The sequence below is a fragment of the Bos indicus genome, chromosome 5 (genome assembly GCF_029378745.1).
Source record: "Bos indicus isolate NIAB-ARS_2022 breed Sahiwal x Tharparkar chromosome 5, NIAB-ARS_B.indTharparkar_mat_pri_1.0, whole genome shotgun sequence".
NCBI classification, from domain to species: domain Eukaryota; kingdom Metazoa; phylum Chordata; class Mammalia; order Artiodactyla; family Bovidae; genus Bos; species Bos indicus.
In genome coordinates, this window is record NC_091764.1 from 19678573 (window position 1) to 19699094 (window position 20522).

General features: G+C 40.6%; 1 protein-coding gene across 5 annotated transcripts in view; it reads right to left on the minus strand.

The window, feature by feature from the left end:
* Nucleotides 1-20274, minus strand: part of ATP2B1 (ATPase plasma membrane Ca2+ transporting 1) — a 133404-nt gene extending 113130 nt beyond the window's left edge. For 4 of the 5 annotated variants that reach the window (XM_070788936.1, XM_070788935.1, XM_019960336.2 and 1 more), the window contains exon 1: nucleotides 20136-20274. The gene's annotated coding sequence lies outside the window, so the exon portion shown is untranslated. Of the gene's footprint in view, nucleotides 1-19513; nucleotides 19730-20135 lie in introns of those variants that run through there. The other variant, XM_019960334.2, reaches the window with a different exon arrangement.
* Between the last annotated feature and the right edge of the window lie 248 nt (nucleotides 20275-20522).

The window sequence follows — 20522 nt, forward strand, 5'->3', positions numbered from 1 at the left end:
CTGATATAGCAAAATATATAGCCTAAAAATATCTATTTTTACATTAAGAATTATTAATACCTTAGTTCATCCTAGTAAGGCTGTCATTGCTAAAAACATTTCAAGCACTCCTATTTTCAAATTTCTTTTACAGTCTGGGGCACTTTTAAAAGAAAATACTCTCAGTAACAGGCAATCTTCATTATTTTTGAAGGATATATCATTAGAAATAATTTTATGGTAAGTTTCATTAACAAGTGAATTACACACTGTAAGTTATAGGGACACGGTTTAAAAAAACTATATCACAGAAACTTGTTTATCAGAGCTAAATGTCTATGAAAGGCAGAGTTTCATAACACAGAATCACTTCAATCAATTCAGAATGTCAACATCCTAAACCCAAATGAATTTTCAACCTTGTGGAATGAATTCAACAGAATTATGGTTATTAAAGTTAACAAACATCTGTTTTATCATTTACTATTTATCATATTAATTTTGACATGAATGCTTTCTTGAATCTCCAGTGTTATGTTTTTCTATTATAGATCTTATTGTCAGACAAACACATTTCATTAACAACTACTTCCTAATATCTCTGGTAACATAAATTCTCCTCTTAAGACCAAGATACTATCAAATCTTTGTTGTCACTTTAAACTTTTTAAAAAAGTTTAAAAAAAACTTCCTACAACCTAAGCAGAACTAGATTTAAATTTAGCTTTTCACAGATGATATTTAGAGTTAATCAGAATACTGCAAATCTCTAGCCTCCTGTACATTTTTTGTCAAACCTTAGGGAAACAGGTAAGCATGCCAAAAATCATCCAAAACATTTTAATTCAAAGAAAAGAAAAAGGAAAAAAATCCAACCCTTGGTATTACTTTAAACTTCTGGTGACATGTCAGAGGCTCAAGAGTGTAGAGCAGAAAGAGGAGCAGAGTAGGGAATTAGAGGGCTGGGTCCACAGATCTTCTCTGCCACAGAGCATCTGGACAGGTGAACTGACTGACTCGTTTCTCTAGCTCCAGAGAAAGGAACCATCATTCCGTCTTCGTATCTGGAGGGCTGCCATGCAGAATAAATGATACTGTTGCAACAAGCTTCTGACATGATCAATCCTCTTCTATCAAAGAAAATCAGATTCTTTATCCTCATGACCTCGAGTATTAAAGCCAGTAAGCCAAATCTGTTTTCTTTAACTAAAGCAATGGTCTGAAGTCTGTGATTGTTTCCAGTATAATATTCAAATTCTTCATGATAAAAGCACTTATTTAAATGTAGCAGAATCAGGTTGTGAGATTATTTGCCATAAACTGAAGTTTATCCTTATAAAGAAAAGTTTATTTCAAATATTTTTACACAAAAATCTTTCAACAACATACCACAAAATTATCTTGGACAATCTGAAAAATTCAAACATAATTAAACCAGCAAGTAATCAGTGAAGATTATTACTTTGGGGAAAAAAACCCTACAATGTGCTAGATATTATTCTAGGTCCTGGAGACAAAGACAACCAGCAAGTTAAACCTAGCCCTTGCAGAACTCTGCTTATCTAGGAGTATGAACTTGACAGATAAACAGAAGATAATAAAAGATATTTTAGAAATGCCATATTTCTCTGGCTTAAATATATTTCAGAAATCATTCTCTCCACTTCCCAGCATTTTAAGCCCATAAAATAGGAAATTCCACCCTTGCCGAGCTGATGAGAATTTGAATCCCAATTTTTACTTAAAATGTCTTTTAGAAGTTTATAATTAAGAAGCAACAACGAAACCCAAAGCTAGTTTATACAGATTCTCTGTTTTTAGACAAAGTAATTAAAGGAAACAAAATTTGCCACCTCTCAGAAAAAATACAAAATTATCAAACTAAGAGAGGGCAGCAGTTCCTTTTTATGCATTAGCACTCAGAGTTACATTAAAGACAAAATTAAAACACAAATTATCGAGATGTCCATTTTCAACTTGGGGGGTAATATTTCTGCCTTCTTCTGGACAACATTTCCAATTTCTCTAAATCTGCTCTCATTTGTAGTGTGGTGGAAAACCAGTGAGCAAAATGCTACAGAAATGTATTTAAAATACGAGTAAAAACACCAAGTAAATACCTAAGTAGAATGAGGCACTGAGAGATTTGATGCCTGGATTCCTGGCTTCTAAGAGAACCTATCTGTCAATTTCCTGGTTTTCTACATGTTTTACATGGTTCAGGAAGTTAGATAAACAACAGCCTTCAGGCTAGCAGAGAAACTATCCCACACCTCTCACTCTTCTAGTCTCCTTCCTCTTTCATCCTCTCTCTTTCTGAGGTATTTCAGACGGCAATCACTCTACTAAATAGCGTTCCACGACAAGACCACCATTATTTACTGACTTCAACATTAGAGGTATGTCACTACAGTTTAATTCTTTTACACCTTTAACCTTTCTAAGTAATTAAGATGCAGGACTTAAGAGGAAAAAAGCCTGCTTTGAATATTCAAATATATATAATGTCTATCTACTAACTAAATGTAAAAAGGTTACATTCAGTTAACTACATGATCTGTCCTATTTTTCCTCTGGTCGTATTCCACTTCTGTAGCTGTCTAAAGTCCTCAACGATGCTATAATGTAGTGACTTCTGATAACTCTAATTTTTGTTTTAAGTTAAACTATAATCTCTCTAGATCCCCCAAACCACTCAAAATGTTACTTTCAACTCCCTGCAGACCTGCCTTTTGGGGCTACCAGGCACTGAATACTTTTGTGGGACGGAGCCAAAGAAACTCCTTAAAGGAGGAGTTTTCCCTTCTTTTGGCACAAAGACCTTCACCAACACAGCCTGGGCTTGGAGAAACATTCAGTTTTCATCTATGGGTACACATCAAAAAAGGAGACCGACTACAGGGGCAAGTCCAAGATCATGACGCAACTCCGAACTGACAGGCTGGCTCTCTACTGTGGTTGAATGTAGAATACAAGCAGAGCTCACTGCAACTTAAAAAAAAAAAAAAAATCCTTGAAGAGTAGTAGTGACAGGAGAGAGATCACCATCAAGACTTCCAAGAACAGGAAACGATGGTAGCAAAACCGTTGAGATGAAGGTTGGACAGCTGACTTTAAAATGTCTCTCTTCTAGAATAGTTGGGAACAATGTATTCCTATTCATTATAGGAAGAGATCAGACTAGGAAAGGGACATGTGCACACACTTAACGCTGGTTTCCCTGGAAGCATACGGCACCTGATGAATCACTGCACCAAAAAAGAAACCAAGAAGGAACTCTGGACACACCAAGCACGACGGACTGCAAGCTGTGCCGAATAGCCTCTCTTTCTCGGCAGGTCACAGTCGTTACTCTCTAGCACAGTGATCAGGTAACTATTTTTTGAAGGAAATTATTTATCCAAAATCTTAAGTTTTCCACTCAAAGACTGAGCATTAAAAAATAAAGAAATCAACCACTATGTCACAGGAAGAACCTGCCAAGACACCTTTCTAAACCTTTATTTAAGTTTTATTTCATATGCAAACATAGAACATCCATTTTTTTGGATTAACTCAGCATACACTTGCACTTAAAAGCTTAATGCCAAACTTTTGTAGGATTTCCTCCTCTGTTAAACAAAAAGATATATTAATCTGTAAGAAGCATTCTAGGAAAACTTTATCAGCATTATGAACTAAATAATAATAAAGGTGGCATCCATTTCTGTGGGCTTCTTAATATTCTACTCCTTTTAGTAAAGTCTATCTTACTCTAAAAAAAAGTAGGGAGGGTGAACAATTTCAGAAGAATTAAACCTATACAACACAGTTATGACAAGCTATTTCTCATCTTCAATAGTATGATTCAGCTGTCATATTATTCAGCTTACAATGAGTGCCTTGTGATAAATTCTCACTGCAAGTGTAATAGTTTCTAAAGAAAGACAAAACAAGCATTTCACAGGAGTTCGATGTCACAAGATGCTCGTTCGAGAGTCATTAAGAACATCGCAGGTAAAAGGCACTGTGCCAGAGGTGAGAGATAGATTAAGTCCCCGCCCTCAAACTGAACATCTCATGGAGGGGTCATACATGTAGAACAACAACAAATTTATGACACTGTAAGAGGGCTATGTCAATTAGAGAAAATAAATGAAAGACCTAGAAGCTGAATGGCACAAACTATACACACAGTAGAAAATGACACAGAATCCCAAATACTTAACCAGTCTCTCGGAAATGAGGCTAGCAGAAAATGTTAATCAAAGATAACAAACTACCGAAATCTCTTAAACCTAGTAATTACAAAATAAACAATCATAAATGAAGATAAAAGCTACAAAAACAAAAAAAATCCCAGATGTTCATTGGAGGACTATTTAACATAAGAAAAAAATTTTAAACCCAAACATCCAGGAACAAGGGACTAGCCGTGGGATGGATTATCATTTCATTAAAATGATGTTAGTGAAAAAAATTTAAGAACAGGAGAAAATGATACAAACTTTTTTAAATAAAAAAATTACACCTACATAATCTCAAGCATGCTAACAGGTGTACAACTTTTTTTAAAGGTCAAAAATAAATCAAAATGTTAAAGCTGGCTATTTCTCAGAGGCAGTGATTTTGCTTCATTTTTAATTCTTCTGTATTCTCCCAAAATTATAGTGTTGTTACATTTTAAACTGGTAGAAAAGTTATGTAAGTCACTGTATTCCAGGGTTCTCTTTTAAAACCATTAATAACCCTTTTCATCTTTTTTGGCTATCTCACCCCAAATTCCACAGAGCCTACTCACTGAAACAGGTTAATATCTGCAAGTTGCTTGGAACAGTATCTGGCAGATAGAGAGCAGCTACATCAGGACTTCCCTGATGGCTCAGTGGTTAAAAAAAAAATTGGCCTGCCAATACAGGGGACACAAGTTCAGTCCCTGCGCTGGGAAGTTCCCACGTGCTGCACGCCATACTAAGCCAGTGAGCCACAACTACTGAGCCTGCGCGCTGGAACCACTGAAGCCCTCGTTCCCTACAGCCTGAGCTCCATAACAGAAGCCACTGCAATAAGCCCATGCACCACAGCTAGAGAGCAGCGCCTAGAGAAAGCCTGCATGCAGCAACCAAGACCCGGCATAGCCAAAACAAGTAAACAAATCCTTAAAAAAAAAAAAAAAAGGATCTATACCAGTGCTCATTTTATCCACTACTTTTAAATTTCCTATATCCAATAAAAGGAATTAGTGTGTTTTAGAGCTGGTCTATTTTTCACAGCACTTTGACAACAGAACCATAGGTTTTTTTATTTTTCCCCTCTGACTTCCAGCATCTTTCAAGGGATGTCAGCTGTCTCCCTTTGAGAGTTCTCCTTCAAAGAAAGAGCAGGAGGAAGGAATTCTGTCAAATATCAAATTCTTCAAAGAGAAGATGGGAAATTAATGAAGGGGGTGGAATTTTGTCGTAAACTGTTACGACACACACACAGAATGGTATCCTTAACATATTAATAAAGAAGTCTCTCACAAATCAACATTTCATGGGATGAAAGTTTAACATTAAGAATATATACTTATCCAGATAAATGGAGAAATCACATAAACTCTTAATCTGGGACAGGGCTATACGTACAGGGCTATATTATTTGGAAAAAATGTCTTCACATGTTTTTACGAGGTGCGTGGAGTGCCTGCGGAGCAGTGGTGGTGCTGAGCGACAACCCAGGGGAAACTCAACCGAAGAAGCAACCAACTGTTCTAATACTAAAGGAGGGGAAATGTGAACTTGCGAAGTGGAGGAAGACTTGAGGGAGACATCAGGGAACTTAAGTGGACTTGTCTTCCCGAAACAAGTATTCAATCTAGTCTACACTATTTACTTATACACTTTAGTGAAAATAAATTCTTTTATCCAAAGTAGTACTGAATTCTGCATCTCAGTTGCCCAAGACTGCATGCAGACTCCAAAGCAACAGGAGACATACCTAGTGGTAAAGAACCCGTCTGAAACTCAAGAGACCTGAGTTCAATCCCTGGGTCAGCAAGATCCCCTGGAGGAGAGGGCATGGCAACCCACTCCATATTCTTGCCTGGAGAATCCTACAGACAGAGGAGCCTGGCGGGTTATAGTCCATAGCGTTGCACAGAATTGGACACAACTGAAGCGACTTTGCACACACACGCATGCAGACTCAAGAACTGAACAACTGGAGACAGACCTGTCTTACCCACACATACAAACATCCCACTCATGTTTTCATTTTTAGTTTCAACAAACATATACATGCATAAAGTTTGTGTGAAACAGGTGTACAAGGCTTTTAAAAAATATCAGCCCCCTTGTCCCATTCTCCATTCAGAGGCAAAGGTACAGGTGACTTTTGTTTAAGTGTCTACTTCCACTTCTACAAAAAATACCTGCAGCGCTCCCATTTGCTTTTCCAGTTTGAGGTGATACCTATCTATATCTGCAGATACAGATCTATAGATATAGATGTGTAGATATCTTTTAACATCATCCCTGCCTCCACTCCTAGCACAAGTACCATGCTTCCCAAAGTACTTTTATTTAGAGTATACCAAGAAATGACAACTCAATAATGACACAACCTAATGGAAAAGTAGACTGAAGATCTGAACAGACACCGTAAGTTACCGGAACCCAAAAGGTCCATCAATGGGTAAATGGATAAACAAACTGCGGTATATCCATGCAATCAATGAGGGGGGTGGAATTTTAAAGAATGGTAAAATTCTTGTTTTACCATAAACAGTATCAGCAGTAACAAGAGATGAACTATTAATATATGCAGCATGGATGTATTTCCAGTAATTAAGCTGAATGAAAGCCAGACCAGGAGCACATACTTTGTGATTCCATGTACATAAACCTTAGAAAGTTCAAATTAATCTAGAACGACAGAAAGCAGATTAGTGGTTGTTTTTAGAAAGAAGGTGGTGGGAGAGGAAGAGGGAAGGAAGCTGATTACAAAAAGGTACAAGGAAATGTTTAGGTGAATGGCTGTGTTCATGAATGTGACTGTGGAAGGAGTTTCACTGCAATACACATACAACAACACTCGAGTTTTTCATTTTAAATATATGCCCTGGACTACATATCAATTATGCCTCAACAAGGCTGTAACAAATTTTCTTTTTTTTAAATTCTGATGGAAAACAATAGGACACAAATAAGTTAAATAGGAGTTCTTGACTCGTATGTGGGGTTTCTGACTAGGGGCACTACCATAGGGTGGTCTGCAGGGCACAGACTCTTTGGACAGCCCCTCCTGCAAACACAGAGCTGGCTTAGGACTCTTTCGGTCCTTTCTCTTGAGCTTATCAGAGTCCTTAGAGAAGACACTTCAACTCTGGTCAGCATCTTGAAAGCAAAGTGAGGGAAGGGGGCTGAGGATCTTCACAAATACTGAAAACGCACACTCACTCTCATTTCAGTGCACTCTGGCAGGGAGAGAGTTAAATGCCAGCGACAAGGCACTTCTATAACTGGAAGCCTCAGATAAATATATTTATTAAAAAGCTAAACTGTCCCCATGAATGAAACAGCGTATCACCGATGAGACATCAAATGATCAGTTATAGAAAAAATTAGGTGGCAAACCTAAAAAACAGTTGAAAATTTGGGACAAGGCAGAGAGAGAAGACCACCTAGTGTAGACATACATATTGTTTTAAAAGCCAAAATTCCAGGAAAGACAGTTAACAGAACAAGATTTTGCATTTGGTACTTTTGTGGGAGGTAACAAATAAACCAAGTGACGTACCCATGGTCACTTGGCTTTTTAGTGGCAACGATGAAACAACTTCAAATGTGGAGAGAGCTTAAGAACAACATCACAGAGTTAAAAACCAAAATCAGAAGTTTTAGGTCTAGTCACACATAGGAATACCATGAAGATACATAGGCTCAAGGACCTACTATACAGCACAAGAAACTATACTCACTATTTTGTGACAACCTATAAGGGGAAAGAATCTGAAATTCAGTCATATCTATATATCACTATACAGACACACACACACACACACACACACACACACGGCTTCCCTGGTAACTCAGCTGGTAAAGAATCCACCTGCAATGCAGGAGACCCTGGTTCAATTCCTAGGTCGGGAAGATCTGCTGGAGAAGGGATAGGCTCCAGAGTATACTCCCACTCCAGTATTCTTGGCCTTCCCTGGTGGCTAAGCTGATAAATAATCCTCCTGGAACGAAGGAGACCTGGGTTTGATCCCTGGGTTGGGAGATCCTCTGGAGGATCCACACTCACTATTTTGTGAGTATAGATCACTGGGAATTATACTATTTTGTAACAGCCTGTAAGGTGGAAAGAATCTGAAATTCAGTCATATCTATATATCTCTATAGATACATATACAGATAAGACAGTTATCTGAATCACTGTGCTTTACACCTGAAACTAACATGACACTGTAAAACAACTATAATTCATTCAATTAAAAAAAAATAAAGATATACATGCTCTGAGAAAGGTAGGCATTCCTGGCAAAAGGAATGATGTAGCAAGAGTCCAGAGGCAAAAGAGAATCAGGTGAGTTCCAATGTTCAATATATCTCAGGTCAGTTCAGTTGCTCAGTCGTGTCCAACTCTGAGACCCAGGGGACTACAGCACGCCAGACCTCCCTGTCCATCACCAACTCCCAGAGTTTACTCAAACTTATGCCCACTGAGTCAGTGATGTGAACCAACCATCTCATCCTCTGTTGTCCCCTTCTCCTCCCGCCTTCAATCTTTCCCAGCATCAGGGTCTTTTCAAATGAGTCAGTTCTTCGCATCAGGTGGCCAAAGTATTAGAGTTTCAGGTTCAGCACCAGTCCTTCCAATGAATATTCAAGACTGATTTCCTTTAGTTGGACTAGCTGGATCTCCTTGCCATCCAAGGGACTCTCAAGCGTCTTCTCCAACACCACAGTTCAAAAGCATCAATTTTTCGGCATCACATTTCTTCTCTCACATCCATACATGACTACTGGGAAAACCATAGCTTTGACTTGTCAGACCTTTGTGGGCAAAGTAATGTCTCTGCTTTTGAATATGCTGTCTAGGTTGGTCATAACTTTTCTTCCAAGGAGCAAGTGTCTTTTAATTTCATGGCTGCAGTCACCATCTGCAGTGATTTTGGAGCTCCCCAAAAAAGTCTGTCACTGTTTCCACATCTACTTGCCATGAAGTGACGGGACCAGATGCCATGATCTTAGTTTTCTGACTGTTGAGTTTTAAGCCAACTTTTTCACTCTCCTCTTTCACTTTCATCAAGAGGTTCTCTAGTTCTTCTTTGCTTTCTGCCATAAGGATGGTGTCATCTACATATCTGAAGTTATTGATATTTGTCCCAGCAATCCTGACTCTAGCTTGTGCTTCATCCAGTCCAGCATTTCTCATGACGTACTCTGCGTATAAGTTAAATAAGCAGGTTAACAATATGCAGCCTTGACGTACTCCTTTTCCTATTTGGAACCAGTCTGTTGTTCCATGTCCAGTTCTAACTGCTGCTTCTTGACCTGCCTACAGATTTCTCAAAAGGCAGATCAGGTGTTCCCATCTCTTTAAGAATTTTCTACAGTTTGTAGTTATCTACACCGCCAAAGGCTTTGGCATAGTCAATAAAGCAGATGTTTTCCTGGAACTCTCTTGCTTTTTCAATGATCCAACGGATGTTGGCAATTTGTCTCTCGTTCCTCTGCCTTTTCTAAATCCAGCTTGAACATCTGGAAGCTCACGGTTCACCTACTGCTGAAGCTGGCTTGGAGAATTTTGAGCATTACTTTGCTAGCATGCGAGATGAGTGCATAAAACTTGTGCAGTAGTTTGAACATTCTTTGGCATTGCCTTTCTTTGGGATTGGAATGAAAATTGATCTTTTCCAGTCCTGTGGCCACTGCTGAGTTTTCCAAATTTGCTGGCATATTGAGTGCAGCACTTTCACAGCATCATCTTTCAGGATTTGAAATAGCTCAACTGGAATTCCATCACCCCCACTAGCTTTGTTCATAGCAATGCTTCCTACGGCCCACTTGACTTCACATTCCAGGATGTCTGATCACACCACTGTGATTATCTGGGTCATGAAGATCTTTTTTGTATAGTTCTTCTGTGTATTCTTGCCATCTCTTCTTAATATCTTCTGCTTCTGTTAGGTCCATACCATTTCTATCCTTTACTGAGCCCATCTTTGCAAGAAGAGTTCCCTTGGTATCTTCTTGAAGAGATCTCTAGTCTTTCCCATTGTATTGTTTTCCTCTATTTCTTTACACTGATCGCTGAAGAAGGCTTTCTTATCTCTCTTTGCTATTCTTTGGAACTCCGTGTTCAAATGGGCATATCTTTCCTTTTCTTCTTTGCTTTTCTCTTCTCTTCACAGCTATTTGTAAGGCCTCCTCAGACAACGATTTTACCTTTTCGCATTTCTTTTTCTTGGGGAATGTCTTGATCACTGCCTCCTGTACAATGTCACGAACTTCCATCCATAGTTCTTCAGGCATTCTATCAGATCTAATCCCTGGGATCTATTTGTCACTTCCACCATATAGTCGTAAGGGATTTGATTTAGGTCATACCTGAATGGTCTAGTGGTTTTCCCTACTTTCTTCAATTTAAGTCTGAATTTGGCAATAAGGAGCTCATGATCTGAGCCATAGTCAGCTCCTAGTCTTATTTTTGCTGCCTGTGTAGAACTTCTCCATCTTTGGCTGCAAGGAATATAATCATTCTGATTTCGGTGTTGACCATCTGGTGATGTCCATGTGTAGAGTCTTCTCTTGTGTTGTTGGAAGAGGGTGTTTGCTATGACCAGTGCATTCTCTTGTCAAAACTCTATTAGCCTTTGCCCTGCTTCATTCTGTACTCCAAGGCCGAATCTGCCTGTTACTCCAAGTGTTTCTTGACTTCCTATTTTTGCATTTCAGCCCCCTATAATGAAAAGGACATCTTTTTTGGGTGTTAGTTCTAGAAGGTTAGTTGTAGAAGGTTATAGTGCAGTTTAAGCTTAAGGGCAGGTGAATTTAAACTTTAAATCCACTCTTCATGCAAAAAAGGGCTGGTTGACTGACTGACGTTTGTTTTTCTGATACCTGACATTCAGAAGGTCTGAGGCTGGAGATGCTCATTTTCCTGGACTTTGCCAGCATCTCTTCCCCATTTCACTGACCTTCCTTGTTCTCAGCCCCCTGTATCTGCCCTTGAACTGAGCAGTTCTTCACCATAGTACTAATTATCTGGAATGTGCAAAGTAAAATTCCTTAAGTTTGTGATTCACTTTTTAAACAAAAAAGGGTAGCTAAGGCATCACTCACTTGATTTGGGGTAAAAGTAGAAGAAAAAAGGACAGTGTTACAGCAGAGGAACTGAAAATTTCGCACAAGCTTCTGCATAACTATAAGCAAAGCAGCATGGAGTCCACGGCAATGCCATCCATGTCTGTCCCAGGAGGAAAAGATCCTTCTCTAAGCCGTTTATTTCACTTCTGCGGATTCCACTGATGACTTGCCTTCACAGAACTTTAATTTTATTCACTACTAAAACTGTCTACACCCTGTATGATTAACAATTAATTCCTTCTACAATACTTTTTTCTACATTACATCTGTACAGTTTCAGTGGTGCTAAATGCTGGAAAGTGAATAATCTATGAAGAGCAAGTTTTTAAAGCCTTTAAAACTACAACAGCTTATACACCAAATCTACCTCAATTGTTAATTGCCTACATGTTTGAAATTATGACTCCATGTACTACATGAGCATTCAACAGAAATGACAAAGTCAAGGACAGGTTTTCTTGCCTTGACCTAAGGAAGGTACTTAGAAGAAAATCCACACTGCTGTGCTCCAACACTTAACAGAAACCATGTATCTACACATCTTCCTGATGCCTACAGTGATACTGCACCAGGTCATGGGCCACAAGTTCACCCTCAATTCATGAAAAAGAACGCTCAGAAAGTAAGAATCTGCAATAAGTTGACATTTAAAAACTTGGCTCCAAGGGTATTCCTATCAATTAAGAGTAACTACAAGGTTATCATATTTAAACTTTAGACATAATATATGCTTTGAATTATGGCATTTTGCATCACACAATATGCTAATGGATAGCAGATGCAAAAACATCTTATGAACATCAATGCTGATGAAAGGAAAAGATGTCACAAGCTACAAGAAAAGTGAAACTGGTTGTTTTAGGACAAATGTTAGCTAAGAAAGGGGAAAGACTTCCTACATAGAAGCTAAATTCTATCGTCCTAGCAACACTCTACGAAACGTATAAGTAAAACAGGTTGTCCTATGAATTCAGCCCTTGGAAACTGCCCAAGAAAAATTCTTCCATCTTATCTACTTTACCTTCACGTCAGCTACACAATGTCTAAGTTCTAAACAATATACACACACAAAAAATACTGATTGAATGTTTGTGGGATAAAACTCTATATATCCTCAAGAACTCAAGTTCTTACCTGAAGTCCTATATTATCCCAAAGACAAAAAGGATATATAACAGATGGGAAATCCATGAACCATACCTACTGAGCAATGACCGGGAAAGGCCAACGAATGCTGAGTTTTAAAGGGTGGGAACATTTAGATAGGTGAGATCGAGGGTCCTATCGGGGAGAGGAAAAACAGGATGAAGTCACCGCAAAAGGAGGGATACAGTATATGCAGTATATATAGAGAGACTGCCAGACTTGACTGGCCCGCAGCAAGCAGCAGGACAGGACTGAAGCAGTGCTCTCAACTCCCGGAAACATGATTCACACTGTGAAGCATCCCCTAGAGCCCTGCAAAGCGGTGATCCTGGTTAACTAGTTTAGAAAAGTAACAGGTGGAGGCTTCACTAAAAGGGATAAGGGAGCAAAACACTAAACACATTTAGACAGGTGCAGTCCATACTACCATATCAAAGTATGGGAAAAGTCCCAAACGGGAAACTGCATCAACCAGCCTAACTCAAATTTCGGTTTTGGCCCTCTCCCTCCATAACCCCTTCCTATTAATATTTCTCAGAATCAGTGTCCTAAGGCCTTCAGAGCCAAGTTTCATCTTGATAAAGGGAAAAATAAGAAACCACTGGGAGTTTTAGTCAAGAAATGACAGCAGGCAAACTATGTAAAAAACAAAACAAAACATTCTGGCACAAAAATCAAAGGTAGATTAAAGCGGCAGAAAGCAGCAGATCCAAGAATTCTGAGATTAAAAGACTGCTTAAGATCCTTCTGGGAGCAAACTAACTCACTGAGTTAATACAATGAACAATAAATCTACATTGCTAATAATCAAGTTATTTAAAAAGCATCTTTTGAACAGTGAAATCCTTTTTAAGATCTACTTTTCAGAGCACGCAACTTTTAGTCCTATATTTGTCAGATCTTTACAGTAGTCATACCAGTTTACAGTGAGAGTATAATCTCAGATTTCACAATGTAAGCAAGCACTAAACCATCATTTTTTCCTTCAGAGGCCCAAGTGACAAAAATATTAATATAAAGCAGGTATCCCAGATATTGAGATGCCATATTGTTGAAAGTTACCCAACTGAGAAATACTAAATAATATTCTTACCAAAGAGGTAACTGCATATGAATGTTTAGAATAATTAATAGTCCTAGGAAAATTTTAATAAAAATAGCTTTAAAAGAATAAAAGAAATAGCTTTAAAAGGGTTACCTACAATTTATCTGGATCTCCCTGCCAGAAATCTTTATTAGTTTAAATTTCCACAATCATTAGTAAATTACAGCCCATGATTCCTAAATATATTCTAAAGCATAGCCAATAAGCAATAAGTTTTTGGAACAAATGAACAAAAAAATGTTCAGCATAGTCTTGAGATGGACCTGCTTTGCAATTAAGTTCAATAAATAATGTATTTTAAAAACAGATACAAAAAAAAAAAAAAAAACCAGATACAGGCTATTTACTATAGTGTCATAAATGAAGCAAAAATAATTGCATTTTAAATCTGGTCTTCAATAGTAATCCATACGGGGATACAGAGTATTAGACAAAATTACTTTAAAAGTCAGATCAGTTTATATAAAATGAATCTTACAGCAGATTGCTGAACTACATAAATTGTTATTTAACATTTACGTAAAACAGCAGTAACTTTTGTTTTCATGCACAGAATGGTAAATTATTATTTAGTCTTGAGTCATTAATATTCTTGAAAGATCATAAAGGACTAACACTATTTCTGAAGGAACAGCTACTTGTTAACTGATATTAATAAGGACCACTACTTATCCACCAATTTATGTCCTTTTAGTTTGAAGGAACATTTATATCAAATGTTATATCAACATAAAATCAGAGCTAGACTAAAGCATAAATATACAGTACTGTAGTGACATAGCATTCAGTATTTTTACATAAATAGGCCCCCATTTTCAACTCATTTGGAAATGGCAGACACTGGGGCATGAAAACAAAGAGAAGAACATTCTCCACTTGGGGCTTTTACAGTGCTTAATAAGTAACTTAATAACTACAGATGGATCTTCTGAAAGAGGACAATGCACACAGATATCACAAATATTTTCAATTTACTGGTTTTACAATTATCACAAAACCCACCAAGCCCACAAATCAAACTTGGCTACAACAGTCAAAACTACTTGAAAGCCCGATGTTCAAAGTCAAATAAATCAGTAACACCCTTTTAAGTTATAAAGGCATCTCTACTATGCAATATAATTTTAACCTAGATGTAAATTCAACGTCAGTGTTTCTCAAAATGCTGACTGCTGGGCCCCACTCAGATGTGCTGAATCAGATCTGCAGGGGCAATGCCAGGGAATCTGCACTTTCAGTAACTCTCCCAGGTGATCCTCTTGCACACATTTTAAAGAACCACCACCTTTCTTGTGAGATTTCCAACAAGGTTTTGGATTTCGAGAACGAAAATCTCTTCATTTGGGACCTTTTATAACCAAACTTTGTTACGTACGAAGTTAATATTTCAAAGAGCTTTAGGTAAAAAAAATGCAGTGGCAGGAAAAAAAAAAATGCATGAAAAAATTTACAGCAGTAATTCAAAGAAATTTTCAGTATAAGCTTCTTTTAGTTTTAACTCATGATTTAAGACATCCCTGATCATTTCAAGGACTAACAGGTCTTTGAGAACAAAATTCCTAACTTAAAAATAATGCAATCCACAATATTAAAAATATAGTACTTCAAACATGGTCAAATTCATTTACTCAGCTGTTAAGCAAATCAGGGTATGAACTGCTTACTTACATTATATCAAATACAAGCAAAGATTAAATTTATAAAGTTAAACCCAAACAAATCTGTTTATATTCCACTATTAAATTTACTCTGGTCGGAAACTGATTTTCATAAACTTATATAACTTTCACAAACTTACATAAACATTTATAATGGAAAGAGCAATGAAGCAAAAACTAGAAGCCACCTAGAGTCCAGTTCTAGTTAATCTAGCTGCTGACTGTATTATAAGACGTTAGGGCCTAGAGAAATCATTTTACCTATCTAAAAAACAAGAAAAGTACAGCTATCTACTTTGCTCATTTCACAGAATTACTGACTGTGAGAATCAGAGGAGATAGTATGTAATACATTCCAAAACACTGTAAAGCATTTTATAACTCAAAGGCATTATCATTAAGAGTGAAATTTGAGAGACACTATCTTTAGGTGCCTGCTATAAAAGACTATTACAGAAACAAGGAACATAAAAACTGACCTTTTAGATTCAATTACATATTGGACATTATTGTATATATCCTAGAAATTATAAATAAAAAAAGTAAGAATTTAATTCAGTCATCTGTCTTATGTCCCCACTTATAATAGATCTATTTCTTGTTTAAAAATAGAAATGAAATTAGATGTGCCATGAATTGATAACTGTCAAAACTGGACAGTAAGTATATTATTCTACTTTCACATTCTGGACAATTTCCATAATAAAAAATTTAACAATACAACTGTGTATGTGTGTGTATAAAATATTTATAAAAGCTAAAAAATCTTTAAGTTTTTCTTTGAAAATTATTCCTGTATGTATTGTATCATTTTCCTTTCATGTTACCTCAGATTCTATATATTCCAAAATAAGCTACTCTCACAGTACCCTTCTACATATCATGACACCTATTAAAAAATATTCTCCACAATGGGGCAAGTAAATACTCTTACCCAAGCTGCAAAAACTTAATTCTTAAGTTTCTGCATCCTGATCTTACTCCTTTAATTTTTTGCTCATTCATCACAAAATTTCATAATTAAAAAGTGAAAACGACCAGTTTCAACTGCATATATGTGTAAAAACATAAAGAAAAAGAGGAGTCTCACATACTTTTGGGTTAGTATTGCAAAAGACCACCAATAGTTGTAACTGGCCATTTCTCTTAAAACCTGTCAACCAATACAATTCAGCTCACACGGTAAGAGAACGCTGCACCCAAAATGAGGTTAACATATCTGTCAGACAAAAGAAATCGGTATATTTAACCCCCAAATCAGGATTCTATCAAGATATGAGTAACACTGTATAATTACTCTACATACATCAACCTAATTGCTCAAATGATGTCCTTTAACCTGGGGCCATATTCCACAGACTTACAAGCATAAACTACTTTTCACCTCAAGCAGATTTTTTTACCTTAATAAAACTACCTGGGGCTCAATAGCATACGCTTTATAGTAGTCTATGAAGAAACTGCTCAAAGTGTTGAATTAAAAATTAAACGCAGATAGGAATGCTGACAACCTTGTGGCTTGTGATTAAAACTATATTTAGTAATATTCACACATTTATTCATTCATTACTTGAAAGCTAAATCTTTTTTCTGTTACATCTGCAGTCACAATCATCAAAAGGTATCCGTGTCTGAACAGACAGTGTACCTTAAGTTTTTGATTTGTGAGGGAGGGAGACAGGAAGGAGCAAGTGGTTGGGAAGGAAATCCCATCCATTCAGCTGTCACTACAGCATTTGTTTCCTAAGCATTAAAAACTCCATTTATTTTTATACGAGCTACATGTGAGAAAAGGCACACACAGAAACCACCCTTTCCAATAAGGTCTTCAATAACTTTGAGTGTTAAGTACGCCTGCTGAAGTCCTTGTTTGCATTATCTAAAAACAAGTAATTGGAAAACTCGAAAACCATAAAAGGCAAGCTGCTGGAAGATAAAAAACAAAAAAGAATTACTACACCTTATTCAAACAAGGTTAATAATTCTGCATATTTACTTTAGAATTTGTTAATAGCACAGAAGCTAAAAAAAATTTATAAAACCTCTGTCATGCTAGTGAGTACCCTTATTTATGGCAATACCTAGTTTTAAATATTTACAATGAAACTGTTACTTTCCTTCTTTTCCTAAACAGATTCAAACTATTATTGTCCCTGTTATTTTATAAGCACAAATCAAATCTAGTTTCTCATTTCATTTCAGAGGTCTACATTAAATCCCAGGCTTCAATGGAAAAAAACCATGATTTCCCATACAATTGCAGAAACCCCCTTAAAGGAGTGAAGAATTACAAAATACAGAAAAATGAAGACAGTTTCACCTTACACATTTAACTGGAGATGCCAGTAATGACAACAACTCCAACAAAAATCAAGAAGGCGTAATCTGAATATTCACTATTTTAATAAAAGAATATGCCGAAATCTTAAAATTAAAGGTGGCGCTCTGTCCTCAACTCACCCGATTGTGACTCACTTTTGCAGACTGTATGGTAGGAAATAACTGTTACTTTTCAAAGATCTTTGCAGTTACACCCAAGCCAAAATCAGGACAGAGATCCACCCTTAATTACAGCAATTTAACTGTCTCAGGCAAAGCAAGGTAGAAACTAAAACGTCCCCCTGAAATCATGGCTAAATAAGCCTATTTCATATACAAGTTCTCAAAGGCTCCCTTTAAGGAACATGCTTCTATTTACTTCAAATCTAAACTCACCAGGACAAAAAAAGAAAAAAAAGGGGGGGGGGGGGGAGCAGGGAGACCAAATGAAACGCTCAAGTATAAAAAGCAGATTCTCCTCCAATCCCTTTAATTCCCCTCAATCCGCCTCTGCCACACACAAGGGCAGGGAGTCTGGGGAAGAAGGCTGGCAGCAGGGCGAGCGGTGAAGGCCCCTCATTCACTCACGTGGGCCACTATCCAAAGGGTTACACACCCTCTGCCCGACGAGAGCCTCATACAAAGCAGAGCCTCACAAGTACTTCTTATTATAAAATACACCCACGCTGAACAAGAGCTTTATTTTAAAATAAGACTGTCCTCAGGTGGGGGAGGTTAAACACAACAAAGCCTTCCATGTTGAAAAGCAGACAGTCCAAATAGATGCATATACCTACACTCCGAGAAGAAAAATCCATAGAACTAATTTATCACGAACAGCAATCGATACCAACAGGGGCCATTAGATTATTAATAAACCCAGAAAAGTAGCGTGAACAGCGGCCCGAGGTGGCTGTCTGCTGCGCTCCCACCCCAGGAAGGGCACAATTACGCCTGCAGAGGAGGATCAAGGCTTCCGCTGGTTGAAAGACCCCCCTGGCACCTCTGGCCCGCCCCGGCACCACTGCACCGCACAGGATTCGGGCACTCCCGGCGTTGCCAGTTCCGAGACGCACTCCTGGCATCTGCCAGGTGCCAGAAAACTGGTGAATGAAATGCGCACAGACACCAACCTGGCCAGGGACCGCGGCGCAGAACCAGGGGTCGCTAACTAGCCTAGCCAGAGGATTCGCCTACAGGATGGAATCAAGGGAGAACACCGCCCCCCCGCCACCCCCGCGAATGCGGTTCCTACTGACCCTTCCAAAAAAAGAGTGGAAGACGCAAGATTTTTTTTTTTCTTTCTTTCTTTTAAACTAAGTCTAAGAACGCGAATCGGATGGAAGCAACCATGAATATCCTGGGGGGCCAGACTGGAGGCGCCGGGAAAAAGGCGAGGCGGTTCTCCAACTCCCGGGGAATCATCGTCCGGTGTGACACACATCAATTAGCTAGCCCTAGTCGGGGGTCCGCTCTCCGCCCGCGGAGCGCCAGTGGGGCCGAAGCCAGGGATTAGAGGGGTGACCCTCCCGGGGCGCGGGGAAAGAGTGCCGGGCACCGCTGCCCTCAAGGTCACCAGGCGCCGGGGCGGGGGCGGCCGGCCGCAGGATGGGCTACGGCGCGGCCGAGGCGGCTCGGAGAAGCCACAAAAAGCTGCGGGTGTAGACGCGAAGTCCCACCAAGCCCCGTCCCTCGAGCCCTAGTTGGGGACACCCGGTCGAACACGGCGCTGAGGCGCACGCGGAGGAACCCGCTCACCTTTACGATCTGCCGGGGCGGGCGCAGCAAGAGACCACCTGCGAGGGGCCCCGCGGACCGCCCCCGCCAACTTCTCCCGAATCGCCGCTGTCCGCGGAGCACCCAGCTGCCAGGATCCCCGCCGCGACGCCCGGACCTCCGCGTTCCGCCCGGCCTCCCCCGCAGGTGACCTGCCCAGCCGCCCCCGCCGCTGGCGGGCGGCGGCCGCGACTCACCTCGCCCGGCAGCAGGAACCATTTTCCGAAGGGGAAAGAAAGGGGAGGCTGCAGGAGGGTCGGGGGATAGAGCGGTGGGAGCTGCGGGAAGCGCGGAGATCGAGGGCTCGGTCCTCGGCTCGTCCGCAGGCGGCTCGGAGGACTCGGGACGCCACGCGGAGGGTCGGCTGCACCTCGAGGATGAGGTGACCGCGCAGCCGAGAGGCTCGGCGTCCACCAGCCTGGGCTCCCTACTCACGCTGCACTGCGAGGAGGCGGCAGCGGCGGAGGAGGAGGCGGCGCCCGGGCCGGCCCCCGCCCAGAGCCCGGCAGCCGCCGAGTGGCCGCCCGCGTCCCCGCAGGACCCGCCTCCCGGGCTCCGCAGAGCCGCACATAGGGCGCGCCGCGCTCAGCACGGGCAGCTCCGCCGGCCTCACGCCGCCGTCCGCAAAGGCAGCGGCGGGCGGGGGTACAGCCCTCTCGGCGAACAGCGCAGCCCGACCCGCTCGGGGCGGGACCTGTAGCCCCCGGAGAGCCGACCACCGAGCACGAGGGGGGCTGCGCGAAGCTTCAGGCAGGGGCCCCGTTTGCACCGGGTGGCCCGCAGGATTGCCGGGGGAGGCAAGGGGAGGAGGACGCTCACCCGTTCCGGTCTGGCGCTCCCTTCTCTCCACACCCTCTTGCCTCCCGCTCCACGCTGGCGGCGCAGCTGCTGCCGCTGCCACTGCCGCCGCCGCCGCCGAAGCTCGAGCCGCCGCCGCTGCCGCCTTGGCTAGGCGCGGTCACGTGACGCGGCCCGCGGGGAGCCTGGGGGCGGGCAGGCGCGCGCGCGGGAGGAAGCGCGACTCGGACGGAGACTGGGAGTCGAGCGTCGCGGAGAGGGCGTTTAAGGGGAGGACCCGGCGAGCGCGTTCCCGGCTGACGAGCACGCGCCCGGCGATTAGAACTTGCCGCGCGGCGGGGAAAGAGTGGCCGGAGTGAGGGGCGGGGGACTCGCGCCTCTGCGCGCCCTCTCCCTCTCTTCCTCCGC